This window comes from Falco biarmicus, chromosome 10 (genome assembly GCF_023638135.1).
Source record: "Falco biarmicus isolate bFalBia1 chromosome 10, bFalBia1.pri, whole genome shotgun sequence".
Taxonomy (NCBI): domain Eukaryota; kingdom Metazoa; phylum Chordata; class Aves; order Falconiformes; family Falconidae; genus Falco; species Falco biarmicus.
The window spans coordinates 23,804,290-23,822,802 of record NC_079297.1 but is presented as its reverse complement, the minus strand read 5'-3'; the positions used below and the strand labels follow the sequence as shown (position 1 = coordinate 23,822,802).

At 44.9% G+C, this 18,513-nt stretch overlaps 2 long non-coding RNA genes across 4 annotated transcripts in view; one reads left to right on the top strand and one right to left on the bottom strand.

The window, feature by feature from the left end:
* Positions 1–338: 338 nt before the first annotated feature.
* LOC130155990 (uncharacterized) overlaps positions 339–18,513 on the top strand; it is a 41,784-nt gene continuing 23,609 nt past the window's right edge. For 2 of the 3 annotated variants that reach the window (XR_008824284.1, XR_008824286.1), the window contains exons 1-3: positions 351–447; positions 2,298–2,372; positions 5,378–5,508. This is a non-coding gene — a long non-coding RNA (uncharacterized LOC130155990). Of the gene's footprint in view, positions 448–2,297; positions 2,373–5,377; positions 5,509–18,513 lie in introns of all 3 variants that reach the window. The other variant, XR_008824285.1, reaches the window with a different exon arrangement.
* On the bottom strand, positions 446–16,733 carry LOC130155991 (uncharacterized). The gene is made up of 3 exons (XR_008824287.1): positions 16,633–16,733; positions 11,270–11,453; positions 446–1,888 (listed from the first exon to the last, which is right to left on the bottom strand). It is a non-coding gene; the product is annotated as an uncharacterized LOC130155991 (long non-coding RNA).

The window sequence follows — 18,513 nt, the reverse complement described above, 5'->3', positions numbered from 1 at the left end:
GTTCTGTTCAACAGCATCGCACTGACAGATGAGCAAGCTCTATAGAAGCTAAATCTGCTTTAAATAATCGTTCAACGGGAAGTTGCTAATTAGGATCTGAAGTTAGAAATCCTATCAAAGAAAAAGTGCTTTGTGAGGTGGACAGCTGGGATAAGTGGGACATAAAAAGGAAGGCAGGAACTCGGGAAGTTGGGAAGTGCTTTCTTCTGGGAGTTGAATGAGTCAAGAAAGTCATACTCGGGTGGAAAAGATGGAGTGCAATGCTGAATACTAAAATGCATGAGCAATAATGTCGCCTTCTGGATATTTACAGTAATCTTTCTGCTATTCTCATCATTGGAAAAACCTCAGCTGGACTTCTCTGGCGTTGCAGTTCCAGAGGATGTGGACCAGTTGGAAAGAGCCCAAAGAGAAGCACAATTAGAGGTCTCGGATGTGACCGAGGAGGTAAGAGCTAATCGTGTTACATGTTTCAGCTTTTAGAGGAGAAGACTTTGGGCAACATAGGGGTGATCCTCAAGTATGCAGGAGGGCAGGATCAAGCTGTAAAAAGGACAGAAATAGTCTTTCCTAAAAGCCCATGGTTTATTTCATAGGACCTTTTGATCTCGCACTACAGGAAGAAAGATATAGGTTAAAGAATAGCGAAAAGCTTTCTAACAGTAGAGTTCTAAATGGAAATACTGGAGTTTCTGTCTTTGAAGGTCTTTAAAAACACAGTAGACAAATCTGTCATGAATGATTTAGGTATAGATGATCCTGCCCAGGGCAGGGGGATAGGATAAATCAGACTACTTCATATGAGGTATTTTCTTTCCCTGATTTTCTGTGATTCCACATTGAGGTTATGCTGACTTTACATGTGTTTGGATCAGATCCATTACTCTTGTCTGAGTCACATTCCAGGACAGGATTTTAGAAAGGGCTTTGAAAAACTTCAGTGTGATTTGGGCGCCTGCTTCCCTTTTTATCCTTTTGAGAATCCTAGCCTGTGAAAGTATTCTTCCAGCCAAAGCCAGATAATTTTCTGTATGTTGATATTTAAGTCCTCTGGCTAAATCTTTGTTTCCATGAAATGTTTCTGCCTGCTCCAACATGCCTTTGTGCATTAAATTGCTATTTTTCTGGATGAATCATGCTGAGAACATTCAACATATCAAGCTGGGTGTAAAAATGTGCAGTCAGAATGTGAACTAATCAACAGCAGCTCTTGTATTTCTTCTTTACGTGCAAAAAGGACCATTTCCAGATCTCTCCACTGGCTCTGGGTAACCCAAATATCTGAGTGAACAATAAACTGACCCAACCAGCAGACAGCCCCATGGGAAGCAGAGGTTTGGCAAAGGCTTACTAATCTAGCATGAAAACAGAACAGATTTTAAATGAATAAAGTAAACAACATTGTGAAATTCTGTTGATACTTTCTTATGAGCTGTGCATAGCGTCTGTGCTTTTTGCCTCATCCATGCTCTCTGTTGTCTACACATTTGGACCTCCTGTTGGCTGCTGCAACTGTTTTTCTGGTGCTCTTTGATGTCCCATCAGTACTTGTCTTGTGCAGTGTTGCTCCATGGATTTCTCCAAAGAGTCTTTTCCATCTTTCTTCATGTTTTACATCAAGAATGAGGAGCAAGTTACATTGGGGTTAGGAAGTCAAGTGACTACACTTAAGTGCGAGCCTAAAAGCTCCACAACTGAAATGTGCCTGTCCTCTGCATAACAGCCGAGGAGCAGGTTATTAACCCGGGAGCCTGGTGTGCTGCTGCTTAGGCGAAGGGACTTGAGTTCATATTACTCACAAGTGTACTTTCTACACAAGAAAAAGAGGGAGTAGAGTTGTTCCTCAGCCCTTCTTCTCAAGCTGGGTCTCACTTTGGAGAGGGCACGCCTAGGGCAGGAGAAGAAAGAGGCACAAGCATGAGTTGGTTGCCCTGTGAGGAAGGGATGTTAAAAGGAGAGAGTCTGCTTGCAACTGAGCCATTGAAGTACTTGCCAGGGCGCAGGGTTGAACCACAGAGGACCTGTAAATTGGGTTTTCCACAGCCTGAAGGAATATGAGAACCATCAGCTCATCATACGAACCACGTTATAAAAGAAAAAAAATATTAATCTGTCAACTACAGATCGTAGGCACTTCAGAGCAGAAAGCTGTTCTGAGCTCACGATGATCTGGATCTCACACCTAGATGACTTATGGCTCTCAGTCTGGGAAAGATTATTTCAGGGAAGTTTCCCTCTTGTGCATTCCCTGCTTGTCAGTTGGGTGCCTTCCCCATGCCTCCCTTGCCCTCTTTCAGGAGAACTTCACTGCAGGCATCTCTCTGGATTTGCTGCATAAGGGAGATGTGGGGAATGCCTGAAGACCGCTGGAGGTAGGTGCACTTTGCCAAGCCCCAGCCTGCAGAAGTCCCCCTGCAAATTGGTGCCCAGACTGTCACTTTCAGCACTCTCCACTGTTCTGTAAGGCTGCTTTGCTTGCTTTTCTCCTGTGCTTTGCAGACCTTCCTGTGCTATATATGCTTCCCTTTCCTCTTCTTATCATGCTATATAGTCCTTGCTTGCATCAGCTTCCCGCTTCCTTATTGGTTCTTAATCCAGTTTAACTCCTCTTTTTGCTGTTAGTGGTTGCCTACATATTCCCCTGTGGGCTCTTCTGGCAACACACACTTTGAAGCTCAGAGCTGCGCTGATCAGCGCCCATGCGGTGTGCCAGGCACGCTGCATCTCCCCCAGCTCTCGCGCCCCAGAAGCACAGGGCAGTGCCTCTCTTGCTCTTTCAGGGCTTGGGACAAGGTGTCCCTGCACGCCTGGCCCACCGCTCCCTTCAGAGCGGCCAGCCTTGCACGTGCCCGCTTGGTTTTTTCTTAAGCCTCCGTGCCCCGGCGTTGGCGGCATCTGTGACTAAGTGTCAGCCCCATTGGGTTGCGGTGAGGCAGGCAGGTCTAACTAGCTGCCTGACCACAGCCCGTCTGCCCAAACACGAGGCTGGCCCGTGAGCCTGCCTGGCTGCCCAGCGGTGCAACCAGAACCCCACCAGCTGCTTGGGGCTACTGGGTGCTGCTTTGAACCCCAACCACGGAGGACTGCCCGGGTCCTGCTTCCTTGATGGTTCTTGCTCCCGCTTGTCCTGTGCCTATAGCACAGCATCCCTGGCTGCAAACAGCGCTCCTGCCCTCCATCAGGCTCCTGCCCTCCCTCCAGCCCTATCTAACCTTAACACAGGTTCTGTACATGGATGGCAGCCGACGACCTGCAGCATGGTTAAGCTCTCCTGATGTTCAGCAGGGAGATGGTTTAAAGGGTGAACCGTTATGTGCCAGAAAACACACTGCTGTGTGCTCCTCCAGGAGCCGTGGCTGTCATCACCCTCGCAGCGCTCGCTGTGACATTGGCACATGACCTATGCTGAGGTTGGCATGAAAACTCTTGGTCTGTCTTTCCAAATCAAGTGGCTTTGGCCTGCTTTCCGTTACACTGGCAGCACCGTGGCATTGGCACAGCCAGCCCTGCTGCTCCCCTGCGGGGGTGCAGCCTCGGCCAGCACCCCAGCAGCAGCTACCATGCTGCCAGTGCTCCCACCCGTGTGGCCTCCGGACCCCAATCAAGGGACCACGAGGCTCTGTGTAAGGTCATTGTCTCTCCCCAGGACAGCCTCTTGGCAGCTGGTGGCAAGATGAGGACACCCTGGAAAGGGGACTGTGACAGCTCCACAAGACAGTGTCTCCAAGCCTTGAAGTCCAGGTCGCTGTTTGATCCGGCAGCAGTACTGGACTGCTGCACTTACAGACAAGTCCTAGAGACCCTGATCTCATCCCATAGCCTCAATTCTCATGAACAAAATGTTTATTTAACTTGCTACTAGATATTTCATTATCTTGTCGGTATTATTTTATCTCTTAAAGTCCATTTTTTAAATTTAAGTTCATGCAATACAGTATTTTCAAAATGAAATGTCCTGACTTTTCAGGACAAAATATTGTGACTTCTGTGGTGAAATTATTTCTCCAAAATGATGTATTCGTGAAGGATTTTGCTCGCTCAAAGCTTGCTGTTAAAGATCCTTCTTTCTAAACACTTCTCCCTCTGTACTGCTGGGCAGAGAAACTAGACAAGGTCAAGCTTTAAGTCTGGGTGGATTCTGGTGTCCTGACTTCTGCAGATGTTTGCTAAATCAAGCTGTAAGCAATTCAAGGAAAGCATCTGTCTTTGTGAAGCACAGTATGTCTTCATCTGCTGCTTGACCCACAGCCTTTCAGAATATAGCTCCTTTCTCGTTTTTCTTTGGGTGTCCTCCAGCTCTACTGTATTTTCCATTTCATCTCCTTCAGCAGTGTGACTAAGCACCTCTTGAGGCTTAGTCTATGACATGGTCAGTTCATTTGAGTTGATATTTTCTGGGAGTTATACAGCTGGACTCTGGTTTTTAAGTTTCCCTTTACCCAGTAATTTTTTTTCCCCTTGGAATAGCTGAAGGAAATGCACACAAACTAAAATCTGCATGTGGTTTTACTTGGAACACTTAACGAGAGGCATTGATCTATGTGTTTCTAGTCTGTTTCTACAACAAAATGTTATTCTGAATTCTGTACAGACCTTCCCTTACATTTGCAAAAGTGAAGATATTTGGCAATTACAATTTCAGCCAGAAAGCAATACATTCTGAGCAGTTCTGGAACATCATATTCATGTACTTTCCTCTTTCTGCCATCCAGATCCTCTTTTAATGAGGGAAAGACATTGGTGGTCATGCTTTGTGTTCCCAAGGTGCCTTGGCTCCCAGAAGCTCTCCCCATATTCTCTTCCAGGCTTTCCAGGCGCGTTAACAAACATCCATTGCTGCATAGACAGAGGCAGCCTTTATGGTTTTTGCCATGATTAAACTTGGCAAGATTGACATATTGGATTTAAGAGAAAGAGTCTGGGTTAAAGTGCAGGCTGGACTACCAGGAAAAAGCAGGAAAAAACCCCAGCCCCAGGCAGAGCGAAGGCAGGTTGACTGCTGGAGGTGCAGTCCTCTGCTGCCCCAGCTTGGGCTGGATGGTTTCAGGCAAGCCTACCTTTGATCTCAGACTCTCATGGTTGCTAAACTTTACTCACACATTGATGTCAGTAGGATTATGTGTGAGGTTAAATTAGATTAATAAGTGTTTGCTAAATTGGAGCTTTGGACGTGCTCCTGGAGAGCACACGAAGGACATTGTTGTGGGCAGCTGGAGTCACAGCCATGAGTCATGCCACTTGATGAGAAACAAGGAGCATCTGTTAATGGCAGGTGCTCTGAGAGCAAAATAAAGTTCAGCACAAAAGCCTGGTTTCTCATTTCTTCGGTGTACCCAGGCCCATTTGCTTCTGATTAAACCTGTTTTTCTTCACACAGCTGCGATGTCCAATCACAGTACCCTGGGGCACCTGGGTGCTAACATCCCTGGTGTGTGCTGGCTTCTCCCTGCAGTTTGCTGACTTGTAGCTCTGTGGCCGGGGAAACTGCAGCCTTCCTCCCATCAGTGGGTAAGTGTGTTTGCCTTATCCATATCTATACATCTGAGAATTTTAAGTAGTTGCTCCACGTGTTTTTTAGTCGATCAGATTTGTGCTGTACTGTGCATCTGAATGGAAATTTGCTGACTGCGTTTGGTTTTTGGTCTCCAGGCACTCGGAGAGCTTGGCTATTCCTGTTAGAGTTCATGGAGAAAGATCCTGCCTACTTAAAGTCAGCGTTGTTGGCTTCGATAAATCAAGAAAGTTTGTGCATTAAAGGATTTTCCAGGTTGTTTGTTTTCCAGGCTGTTCAGAGCCTCCAGAAGCGTTTTTAGTTAGCATGTAACAGTCAGCTTTTAATGTAGGCTGCTGTGAGATGGAGGAGGAGATTGAGCAATGTGTGAAAGGCGGTTTACTTGTTCTCCCAGAAAGGACTCAAAATAGCAATTTGTGGTTTGGATGTGAAGTGTGAAGAGGTTATCTGACTGACCTGGGATCACGCAGGGTCTCTGCAGTAGGACTAGAAAACAGTTTGCTATCTTCCAGTGCAGTGCTGCACCTAGTGATGTATGGAACAGCAATGAACCCTTCAGTGACCTTTATTACAAAACCAGGCTCTTAGGTACCTTTCTCCTTTTTCTGAGTTTTTGTAGGCTACTATCACCATATTCAAGTTCACTGCTTCTTAAACCGTGATTCATTAAAGTGGTATTAACTAATCCAAGAGCTACTGAGAACCTCTGCTCAAACTAGCAAATGCTTTTCTTTGATTTTGGATGCAAGTTAATGGAGCCATGAGAGACTGGTAATACTCTGAGCGTCTATGGCTTAACCACAGAAGTGTTATACCTGTGCTATCCTGCTCGAGGTTTGGTGTTCCCTAGTGCTTCAAGGACTGGTAGGAAGCCGAGTTGAAATGGCAGGGTTGGGTGGTTGTTGCGCACAGGGCTGAATGTGACCTATAGGCAATGTTGTTTTGTAACTTCTGAGAATGCAGATGGCAAGGCTAGGGGAGAGGAAACTGTAGGATGGGTAAAGAAAGTGGATAATCTTTAGCTGGGCTAACAAACTGCATATCTGCGATATAAAGCTGAATTTCTTCCCTCTTTCAAGTGGACTTGTAGTGTAAATGATCAGGGAAACTTGGGTCGAGGCTCTGTAAAGCACCGTATTTGTCATCTTGCCTTTCTACTGCGTTTTTTTTTGTTTTCAGCTGGGAGGTATAGCACCCCAAAATATGATCTCCACCTGTTAGGACAGCACTTAGTGGTAGAAACAGATCTCCACATGATTTGCACCAAACTTTGTCATAAAAATTCATACGCTCAAAGAACGAAGCATTTAATTTTGAATGCTTGCAATGCAAAAAGCAGACTTTGGGGTAGAAAAGATATCAGAGTGAGTGTATTCACCAAGAGGTTCACCACGTTTTTTCCTCGGTATGGTTTCAGAATAGCCTAAGACCAAAAGAGAGGCCCCCGTAACTTCCCTGCAGCAGGCTCCTGCGGATGCAATCACAGCAGGGGCTGACTGAGGTGTGAGCCCTGAGATGGTCTGTAATATAGTTATCGGAGTCTGGTTTCCTTCATTAACCTTTGACCTCCAAATACCTGGGTTGAGACACGGCAATGTTGTTTGATAACAGAAGAAGCACAGGGGTAGTTAAAACTGCACTCTTGGTTGTCACCACCTTGTTTACCTAAGGCGTGTGATGATGGTCAGGGGACAGGCGTTGACAAACATTAGAAGGATTTTTTTCTGAGGAAAAGCTAAGCATGAGAATAGGGGGGATGTGGCTGAAGATGAGTTTTGCTTTGCATATCTTAGCAGTGGGTTAGAGAGGATGGAAGTTGGAAGTGAGACTTTGGCTATCTAGTTATCTGAGGAAATAAAAGATTTACTCTTCTCTGACCTATATTTCTGGTAAGATGTGGGTTTGTGGGTAAATTCAGACTTTTTCTTGTTGTTGCTAGCAAATGCAATGTTAAAGTACACACACAAAAATTGCTGTTAGAGTAAGCCAGAATTAGCTGTATCTCCATCAGAAAAATCAGTTCTTTGATAGTGGTATCTTTGTAGCTTTCTCTCTTCCCCCTTTCCCCTTCACATCTGGGGATGTGGTTACCCCTCACCTCTGTCAGCTGCCTCCGCTCAGGGAACCCCCTGGCAGGCTGGAGCAAACCGGGCAGCTCCACGTTACGTGACTCCTGGTCGCCTGTTTTGGGTAATGAGGAAGTGTCCAGTACTCCACTTGGTTTTGGGTAGTTACAGAGTCCCCTTAGGCCCTATGACATGTGATGTGGAGTAGATTAATCTCAGGACTGCCCTTTTCCATGCTGGATCAGTGCTGAAAGCAGCCAAGACTGGGAATCACAGTTGAAATCCAATAGTCGAAATCTCCCAAGGTCTTTGGGAGATACTGTCTTCTGATTTTTATGATTCACATCCCTCCAACCTGAGTGAGGTGACAACATGGATTTGGGTAATCTGTTTTCCAGGATTTTTCTTAAGTAGTCAGAACTGAAGTAATACTCTCCAGAAAGCATCAGTACTCTGTAGTGGCTGTTGGGGAGAGGATGTCAAGTAGAAATCTTGAGAACTTCTTTCATGTTACTACTCTTTCATCAAAACTTCTCATTAACCTACCATTCAGATTAACTTGCCATTGACCTAATTTTCTTATGTCTTTTTAAATGATGTTGCATTTCACCCTGGAACGAAGCACAGTGCTGCTAAAACTCTTTTAATTTATATTGTGTTTGACAGAGCAGCTCTGATTTTTGGGTGAAGGTGTTCTTGCAGTTATGTCGAGCTCTGTAAGGAGTTTACAACAATCACAAAAGCAGTGAGATTTGAGAGATCAGATTAAACCCCAGGAGCTGCCGTTAAAGCTCATTGAAGCAAAGGGCAGGGCTTCTGGTGACCCATTAATCTCTGCATCTGCCCCAGCATACATGGGAGTTTGGAGTTTGCAGGAAGGTGCATGCCCTATGCCAGGAATGAATAGTATGTGGTCTTGACAATGCATTTAGCCTCCTCCGCATGCAGGAATGAGAGCCCAAGTAGCTTGTCCCTTATCTTATGTGTTTGTCCCTTGCTTGTCACCCTGTCAATTGCCAGCGCTGCTAGTCTGGCTCATGTTTTAGATGGCCTCTCGACCTTTGACTGTTTAGTTGACGTGTCTGCAAAATGATGCTTTTGGTAGAGTTTTTGCATACTTGGGATCTGAAACAGAAGGAAAAACTTAGGGACTGAATCTGAGGTGTTGAAATGAGTTTGTTTTTTTTTTTTTCTCAATCAAAAATTCTTTTTATGCTATATGAAAATGAATAAAAATACATGTTAAGCCTTAGCTCTTCGACAAAACTGCCCAAGAAACCTGTAAGAAAGATTTAATGAGAATGTGTTGATGAACATGTGTTCTCTTTGTCTTTAGCCCTGAATTAATTTCTGGATTTTTATTTGTCTGCGTGGGGATTGATAGCTCTCTTGATTTAGAGGTGTTTAACATTGCCTTTCAAGAGTAACCAAATCTGCACATCTGAGGTAGCATGTTCTCCTCCAAGTCAGAAGGAATAAATTGTTTAACAGCTGCTCATTCTTCGTTTACTAACCAGTACATCCTAGATGAAGATTTTCAGTATTTTGTTCTGGATTGCTTAGCCACATCCTTGTATTTGGTCAGGTTCCTGTGTTTAAGTGAACCGTGTTGCATTCAGCATGTCAGCTTCTAGGACAGTGTTTGAAAGAAACAGTTCTAACTGTTTTGAGGCATACAACATTCAGGTCTGTTGAGGGTATCGTAGCATTGACGGTTGTCTTTCAGGGCTATAAAACGTTTGAAATGTTTTTGTATGGTGCTATGTACAGCAACTGATGTGCATTTAGAAGGCATATTTAGAATAACATCAAGTATTAAAATAATGGCTTTGAAAAAGCTGGATGAATTTTTAAAACGTTATTTTGCTGTGAATTGATCTTCTAGAAATTTCCACAGGAGTTACGATGCCATTAGCAGTGTGCATTGTGTCAAGGAGGTCCTGAGCACCATAAGCTTGCTGTGCTCTTATCAGGGAATAGACAAAATGGAAGCCTTTCCTCTTCCCTGGATGCACTGAAGCATTTAGAGTTAAAATGTTCTAGGCAACTGCTAGAGAAACATTCCTCACTGTGTGCCACCTCTGTGAGCAAAAAATATGAGCCCAAATAAAAATATGAGGCCAAATAAAAAGCAGAGTATTCATAATGAACAGTCTCTTAAATATTTCCCTTTTAATCAAGGTCAGAAAGTATTTACTGTATTCGCACGTGCCCAGGCCTCCCCATTGTCACACCTAACTGTTGAAATGAAGAAGCGTTCATGCTATGGCATGGTGAGATGGGAAACAGTCGTGGTTTGGGATGATACAGGCTAGATGGGAGGCCAGCAAGATATATTTAATTTCAAAAGATGATTTGAAAAACCAGTTTCTCAGCGATACCTGTAGGGGTTATCTTCCTTCTGGGCACGGTGTAATCAAACGTGCCACAGTTTTTCCTGCTGTTTTCTTGTTTGGAAATGGACATTAAAAAGCACCGTATGGCTGAACTTCCCTTTGTACTGTGTCGTGAAACAAGGCAAGGAGATTGATAACGGAGTTCAGTTGTCTGAAAATGCATTTCAGTGAGTTTTTTTAAGACAGACGTATTTTCACATCAAGTGAAAGCAAGTAATGCAGGACGTTTCAGACAGAAACCTGCATGGTAACTGCAGGTGAAAACTTCTGAGGACCTTCTTTGACACTGTTACTCATATCTCTGAATACTAAGATGTAGCAGTTCACACTAGCATCGTGCCAAGCATGTGAAAATGAACATCTCTGCCAGCGAAGAACTTCAGTGTGTGTGTGTGTGTGTATATATATATATATGATCTCCTTTTGAAAGCAAAGCCCCAATTACAGGTGTTCTGTTATGTTGTTTTGTTTTTTTTTTTATTATGCCATGGTTCTCACCTGTTAGAATAAGCCATTTAGAGAAAAAAAACCCCTCAGAAAATACAACTTAAACTGAATCTTTAAATGAGCCAAAGAAATACTTAATCTTCTTGAAAACCAACAAGAACATGTCCCACATCCTTGAATTTACAGACTGATTTTTTTTTTTTTTTTTTTTTTTTAACTTTGAAAGATTAAGTACTTCTTTCCCAAATACTCACCCGAAAGTACTTTGTGGGAGAGCCAGTTAATTGTTACTGCTTCAGGGAACTTTAAGTAAAAAACACTGAGGCTGTTTTAATGATCTTATTGCTGAAAATATATGGTTCTGTTGTCTCTATTTTGCATGCTAAGTCCCGAGAAAGTTTTGAAGGACTGTGAAGAACAAGGTTATTACAACTACCTTCACTGGAATTCTGCTTTATTATAACAGTTGTTCGAAACTGTTTAGGCAACTGGGAACCATCATAAGTTTTAATAAAGTTTAATTAAATTCAATTAGGTTTGTTGCTTCTTTGTGCATTTAATTTTCCAACAGATAAGATATATAGATAAATATAAAAATGTGTACGTATGCTGTATCTATATATAGATATACAGATATATCTGCACACACAATTTATGGAATTACTAATAAGTAATTAACACATGAAAGTTGCAATATATAATTACTACCTCCCAAGTAAAAACATAATAAATGTTTCTGAAAGGTACTGGACAGGTCATTCTGTGTTGTAATAATCCCCCAGGTATGGTTTTGTACTCGGATGACAGCTAGGTATCGTACAAATAACACATAGCTGTGCAGTACATACCTGTGCCCATCTTGCCGTCTCCTTTTCTGATGATGAAGTTACCTGAAGGTACCAGCCGGTTGCAGAGATCCAGGTGGCACCGCAGGTTCAGGCTCTGAGGCACGTTTCTGGATGGGCGATTTAGCTGCAAGTCTGTGATGGGAATCAAGCAAACGGCATAGCTCTGCCTCCTCACACTTTCTGCCTGCAAACAAGATGGTAGGAGCTGAAGAAAATCTTTCTAGTAAATAGGTAATGTGATTAACTGGTGTACAATTCACGGTCAGTCTGCAGAGGGATCAAAGATGGGGAATGGGACATATGGACAAAAGCAGGCATGAGCCGCTGGCTCCATGGGGCGGTTGTGCTGCTCGCCTTCCCGGCCAGCCCAGTGTCGGGCAAGCTGCAGCACTGGGCTGTTGGGAGACTAGGAGTGAACTGATGGAACGTTTGGAGTTCGATGTTCCCAAGCCTCCTCATCTACACCCAGAATCTAAGGAGAATATAGATCATTTGTTCTCTCTCAGCCTGACTGCTGATGAAAAGCTGTCTTCTACTTTCATGTGTTAGCCTGCAGTGAAGGGAAAAAGAGTTTGTGCTTGAGTCCAAGTATAGGTTTTTTAATTTATTCATCAGCTGAAAGAATTAATGGTTATAGTTTGTGAACATATTGAAGCCTCAACTAGTTGTAGTGTTTGGTTTTTTTTTAAAAAAAAACACATTATGCAATATGCCAAGTAGAAAAGTTGATTTAAAAAACCCACAATAATAAAAAAACCTTCCCAGAGTGATGAAGACTGTTATACAGGGCTGTCATTTGGTGCCAACGTGATTTTCCAGTGATCTTGAAAACAAAGAGTGAGGGAACACTGAACAGTAGGCTGTCTCAACAAGTGCGCGTGTGAAACATGTTTTTTCTTCCCCTGCCCAGTCAAAAGCTCGTGTTATTCACACACCTTTGGGGCAATTATTTGAAAAGTTATTTAGCTCCCTGTGCGTTTCTCATCCATGGATGTTTCCAAGGCAGTTGTGGGCAGAATGCAGCAGGGCTGGGAGCAAGCTGCTTTGTTTGCTGGCCGCTTAGGGTGGGCAGAGCGATGGCAGAATGATGTACAGCTGTGGGGCACGTGGTCGATGTAATGAGAGGGGTAGGCGGTTAATAAACACATGAAACCTGGTGCAGTGATGCTGTAGAAATGCCAGGCCCGCCTGAGGTGTCAACACACCAGTTTTAAATTTTTAAATGACATGCAAGTGTCTTCTTTCTATACCCAGTGTATGCTGGGTGAAAACAGCTGGGTTTATTTACAGTTGGTTTCCTTTCCCCACTGACCCCCCAATTTTTTTATCCTTACCAAACTTTCATCGTGGAGACAAGGAGCCTTCAGTGAACCTTGGAGAGCAAAAGCTTTGCCCTGAAACTCATGGTGTTACTGGTAAGCTTGCTCTGGTCCTGGTGAGATCCTTGGAGCAGAGACAGTCTCAATTTTTGGTGGTGCCAAAGCCTAGTGCTTCTGTCATGCGAAATGTAATTCTGGTATGTTAAAGGACCAGCTTCTCTGCTTTGAGTCTGAAGAGATTTTCTTGTAATAAATAACTCCTCAGAGAGGTGGCACTGGCCTGAGTGAACTAGAGAGAAATCCAGTTTCTGCGGCTCCCCTAAATGTGGGAGTGTTGGTGCTTGGCCAGCTTGGTGATGTGAGCTGCACAGAGGCATACCTGGACTTTCCCCAGGGGCAAAAATGCACTGCTTAGCTCCTGCTTAGTGAAATGTGTGGTGTCAGGCGTTTGCCAGCACCGTCGGCTTGGATTGCATCTAAATGCATCCGAAGGAACAAGGACGTGGTGGAGTCGTGCGGCTGCTGGCACCGTGCCTCTTGAGCCAGTGCCTGGGGTTCAGCTGTGGGGTAAGGCTCCTGGCTTCAGCGGGGCTGTTCTGAGCTTGCAGGTGCAACGCCTGCTCCGGTGCCTTGATGCAGAGGAGTCCCGGCTTCCTCGGGAGCTCCCGCGGGGAAGATGCTGCAAGACGTGTGTTTGTGAGCATTGAGTGGGATAAAGTAGAACAACGCGGACCCACCATGGGCCTTTCTGCAGCATCTCTGCTGCTTGCGAGGGAAGCTTTGTGAGGGCAGTGAATGCCCTCCAGTGGCAGAAAATAGGTAAATAGGTTGATTCCGTTTGTTTTCCATAACTGATAACTAATTGGTGTATATAGTCCAATTCCAGTTTATAGCTGTGTCCCCTTACAGGGTAGCAGTGCAGTATTAGTGAGCGTCCCTGTCTCTGGTCTTGCAGTTCACAACAGGGCGCAGCAAAAAGCTTAAGCTCAGCTGAGATCTTTACTTTTACATAAGGATGAATGAAATAGTTACTTTTATATAAGGCAGTGGGCCTGAGGTCAGTGAGAGGATGCTCTTACTAACAACCTTGTGTTGCTGAAGGTCATGTAATCAGACTGTGCAGCTTCAGGAGCTGCCTGTTGATACAGTCGTGTTTGCCGGAGCATACACCGGGAAGGGGGGCATCCAGCGTGCTGCAGCCAGCAGGCAGAGATGGGGAGAATGGGAAATGTGGGGTCTGAAGGCGTGAATCTCTTCCACAGAGAGGTTTTACGCAAGTGTGGAGGTTTTGTGTTGGTTTTGATTGTGTTTTTGTTTTTTAAATAGTGCTGCCATAATGTGTCCAGGCATGTTTGTGGGTCAGAGCAATTAAGATTTTTCTTGCTAGTTTACAATGTGGAAACATCCTTTAGAGGGCACTGAACACGCTGCAGCCTATTTCCATCTTTGTCATGGAATAATCCTCTGGTAATACAGAGACCACATGGGGTGGAAATGTACTTGATCCACCCTGCGTGTCAAACTCAGCACAGGTTTATAAACAAATAAGAAGCTTTTCTAACCATAAGTCAAAACCCCAAGAAGGGCTTGAATACCCCCACAGTGCTGACCCCAATGTGCCTGTTCAGTGAAGTTGTTTCCCCAGCCTGCGTCTTGGTGTCCCAAGCCTGGGGGAACTGCAAGGCACGTGCAGCAGGGCCAGCCACCAATGTTTATGTCAAAAAGTCCGTCGTGCTTGAGTGTTGTCTTAGGAGGAACAATTATCTAAGTGTTCATTAGAGAAAGTGGACCCGTAAGCCATTAGCTCCACTGTTCCTACATCCCAGGTTCATGTATGGGAATGCATCCATCTGATCATGGTCTCTGTGGCTGGGGGCTTTGTCTTGTTCCATGTTTTAGCTTGTTTGGATAGCCAGGCATCCAGTGCCCAGCCTGCGCTCTGTATAGGCCAGTGGCCTGGAAGTTGAAAACTGGCATCAAGGACGGAGTCCAGCCCAACATATTTTCCACTCTGAGTTGGCCAGAGTTCAGACATCTGGAAATCAAAATATCATGAGCATCTTTAAAAACAAAATTGAGCAGTGCGGCTTTTTTTTCCCTTTCTCCCTGCACCCCCCCCCCCCCCTCCCCCCGCCACCTTGTGAAGCACAGCCCTTATAAATATTCTGACAACAGTGACCTCAGAAAGGGCTGATGCTGATGTGTCTTTTCTCTCTGGTCACTCTCTGCCATGCCCGGTCTGGCTCCATGCTAGATTGCTCTGTGGCGGGAAGACAGTTGTCTTGATTAAGACTTTTCAGTCGTCTTAAATAAAGTTACCTTGTTATTTGCAACACTTAGAGTCTTCCTTCCAAACAAAAGGATGATACCCCGAGATCTAAAGTAATATTTTTGGGTGATACAGAGGCTGTCCTTTTGGAGAAGAGATCAAGCTGTGCTGCGTGTGCTATGTGAATATCAGTACAGGTAAAAGAAGTAATTTGTACTTTAAATGACCCTGGATGTTTTCTCTGGAAATATTGCTTTTCCAGGAAGAATTTTCTGGGTTCATCATCATTTGGTGATGGCCCAGGAAAGAGTGAGATCAGGAACTGATGCAAAGGTTAGTGCAAGACACACAAGTCTCTTGTAAACTGTGGCTGGTTTGCTATGTAAGCTTAGTACAAGTTATTTAGCATTTCCCCCGCCTCCTTGAGTGCCTCTGTGTAACCAGCTACGCAGGGGTTTGCTATTTAACCGTGCATCGCTCATGAGGGTTTCACTAAAATATCTATTGGAAAGAGACAAAGAATCTTCATAGTATTTGTGTTAGTTCTCAAGTGCTCTAAGAGCTGTGCTTTCCTTCCTGATTTTGGCAGATTGTTGATTTTACCCTTCAAATGTTTTGCTCGGTTCAGCAAGCAAATATAAAGACTTTTCTATTTTATTCTAGGAAATGCAAAAATCTATTGGATTAAATGAAAGAATTACCAAGTATATTTAATTAAAAACACTGGTTATCTTTCTTTTGATTTAAAGGACTTTGCAAAGTTGATAAAGAAACTGAGTTGTATAGAGTTAATCAGAGAAAACAAAATCTTTTTTCTTTTTTCTTTTAAATAATTTAGTATTACTTTTTCATTTTTTTGGCCTTTGAGGCTAGTATTATGAACACTTGTAACACATAGAAGTATATGAAGACAAATAATATTATTAGCAATTCAAGAGCAGAAAAGATCCTCAGTTAAGGAAAAACATATTTCTGCTTTCTCCAGATTGGTTTCCAAAGGCAATTTCCACCTCGATCCAAATGATATTTGTCTGCTGTTGAAGGCAGTCACATTGCAAGTCATAAGCCAAAATGTTCTTCACAAGATGCTCTGACGGAGCCAATTTCATGCTTATAGATTGCAGCTGAGTGTTAAAGTTTTGGGTTTCAAACACAAAGTGTAACAGCATGTTCATACTGCACAACTCAAATAATACAAGCGGCCAAAAAGTGAGTTCTGTTGACTTTTCTGTTGAAAACTTATGTTCTCAAAGGTCATCAGTCAATATTGCCTTGTGTGTGCTCGTGTGTATCGACAGGGTGTTGGGCTACGAGGAAAACATGAGCTCGTGTTGACACAGTGTTACTTGGAGGAAAAGGTACGTATCTGCTGCAAGAGTCATGTTTAGTAAGAGGAGTAGCACTCCACACCATTACTCATTTGCAATCAAGCACCGCGGTTAATTTGCTCAAACAGCAGATCGCAGCCTCCTGGGACGCCCTGCTGCACCATCGGCCCTGACCTGGCCAGGCTGGGGCACGCAGTGAAAGCAGCAAAACCAGGGACTTTTGCCCTGTTTGGTCCCGATAACGCTGCCCAGGGCCTGGCCTCAATGGGGACGTGGGACAAAGCTTTCAGGTTTCAGGCTGCCTCTGCTCGCTGCAGCCCCAGGGGGAGGATGTAGGCTGAGGATGCAGGCTCTGAGCATCGGCTGGACCAAAAGTTGACCAGCCTTTGGCTTTAACTCTGCTGAGCCCTGGCTCCGAGAGCTAAGGATTCCTCCTCTAGCACTGACCTCCTGGTAGCAGGGGTGTCCTCTCACAGATATACCGATCACTCAGGCAGCAATGCCAAGTTGCTGCAGCTGCCCATGTCCTCGGATAGACCGTGCGCTCCTGTTCCCTGCAGTGGTCATCACTGGGATTAGTAAAGTCCAAGCAAGTTTTAATGAGTGCTTATCTGCATGTCCAGCCAGCTTCAGGGTCACACCGGTACCCTGACACCAAAGGTTATGTTGACCCAGAAAGGAACTGGAGTACATCCAAACTGCTTCACGCTCAGCTCACTGATGTATTCTAATTAATAGGGCAGCTGCAGCAGCGCTGAGTTTTGAACTCGGGGTTTTTCATTCCCGGTTTAATGTCTGTGCATAACACTGCGATAGACATCTCTCGTGCGGTTTTGTGGTTTAGGATGTTACCCTTGCCTTTTACTGAGCAGTGTTGTGTCCCTCGCACAAATCCTTGGGTCAGTGTCCACAGGCAAGAGCATGAGCAAGACCTCGAGTGGTGAAAGGAAGCCTTGCTGTTTCAGATCTTCTTTGTCCTTCATTTAATTTAATTTCTTTTCTTTTTTTTGGGGGGGAGGGGTTTAATGTTCTGAAACAATGTCCTGTGCAGGAAAGGAATCCCTGAGCTTATGCTGTTTCTATGTTTAACAACCCTTTTTGATAGAGCACTTTGCCCGCTGCAGAAGGAGTGGTGAGGGATGTGTTTATGAGCAAGGATGGTCATGCATGGCAGCAGAAAATCTGAGCTCATCCCATCTCTCTTTCCTAAACAAGAGCCTGAAGATACTGCCAAAACCGCTCACTGCAAAACATAGAATTTGGCTCCTTGGCCACGTAAAAGCTGACTGGAGCTATGCCTCTGCTCAAAATGCTTTCAGATTTATAGGCTGTGTGGACTAGATAAAAATACTTGGAGGGGAAAAGGAGGCTTTGAGGGATTATTGACTCTTCACCTTATTACGGACAAATAAACCTACGGGTAAAAAGAGAACAGAAATGTGTTTACTCAGAGACATTTGATCTGATAGGGAGAGGCAGCTGCAGAGCCAAATGTGCCCTGCATGCTGTCTAATCTCCAGGAGATCTGGGCTGCAGGTCAGACCCATTAGTCAGACCCTAACCCCACTGAAGCCTCCTGTAGAAGGTAAAAAATGTCCGAGAAGACTGTGGTGATGCTTACTAATCCTTGGCTGTGCTATGGTGACTTTTTCAAGTTGGGTCCATGACTGGGAAACCCCATTTCTAACCTATGTAAGCCAATGCTAATACGCACCAGGTCACCAGTGCTTTCAGTAGCTTTGGGCTTCTGTGTGCCCTGCAGCGGGGACCGAGCTGTGTGCGGCTGAAAGGCACCAAGAGCAGAGCAAGGCTGAGATGGATGCCAGAGCTCCCCCCGCTTTTCATAAGACACAGGTTGTGCCTGACATGGGTTGCTTCTCCCCGCTGGGGAAGCCATAGCAGGTGTGGCTGGTGCTTTGAACATCTGCATGAGTGTCTGGTGTAGCATCCAAGCCTGTGGGTGTGCACCGAGCTGCTGGGGAGCTATCTGCTGGCTTTGGTCCCTGGGATGATGCTGGTACCACTCTGCTCAGCTCTGGGATGCTGGTGGGTCAGGTCGGGCATGGTGCCAGGGGTGCAGGCAAAAGTGGTCCTGGGCCCCCAGGGCAGCTGGACTTGGGAGCAGGTGCCTTGGAAGCTTTGAAATCAAACAGTGGGATGGGCACGTCATAAGTCTGGGCACCCTCCTGTACAGGCAGAGGTGGGGAGGCTGTTAACCAAAGCTCTGGAGCGAGATGCTGAAGGTCTGTGGTGGGTCCTGCTCTGGATGACACCTCCCAGTCTGTCCCCTGGTGCGTGTGTCCTGTGACCCCATCCGCACATGGATGT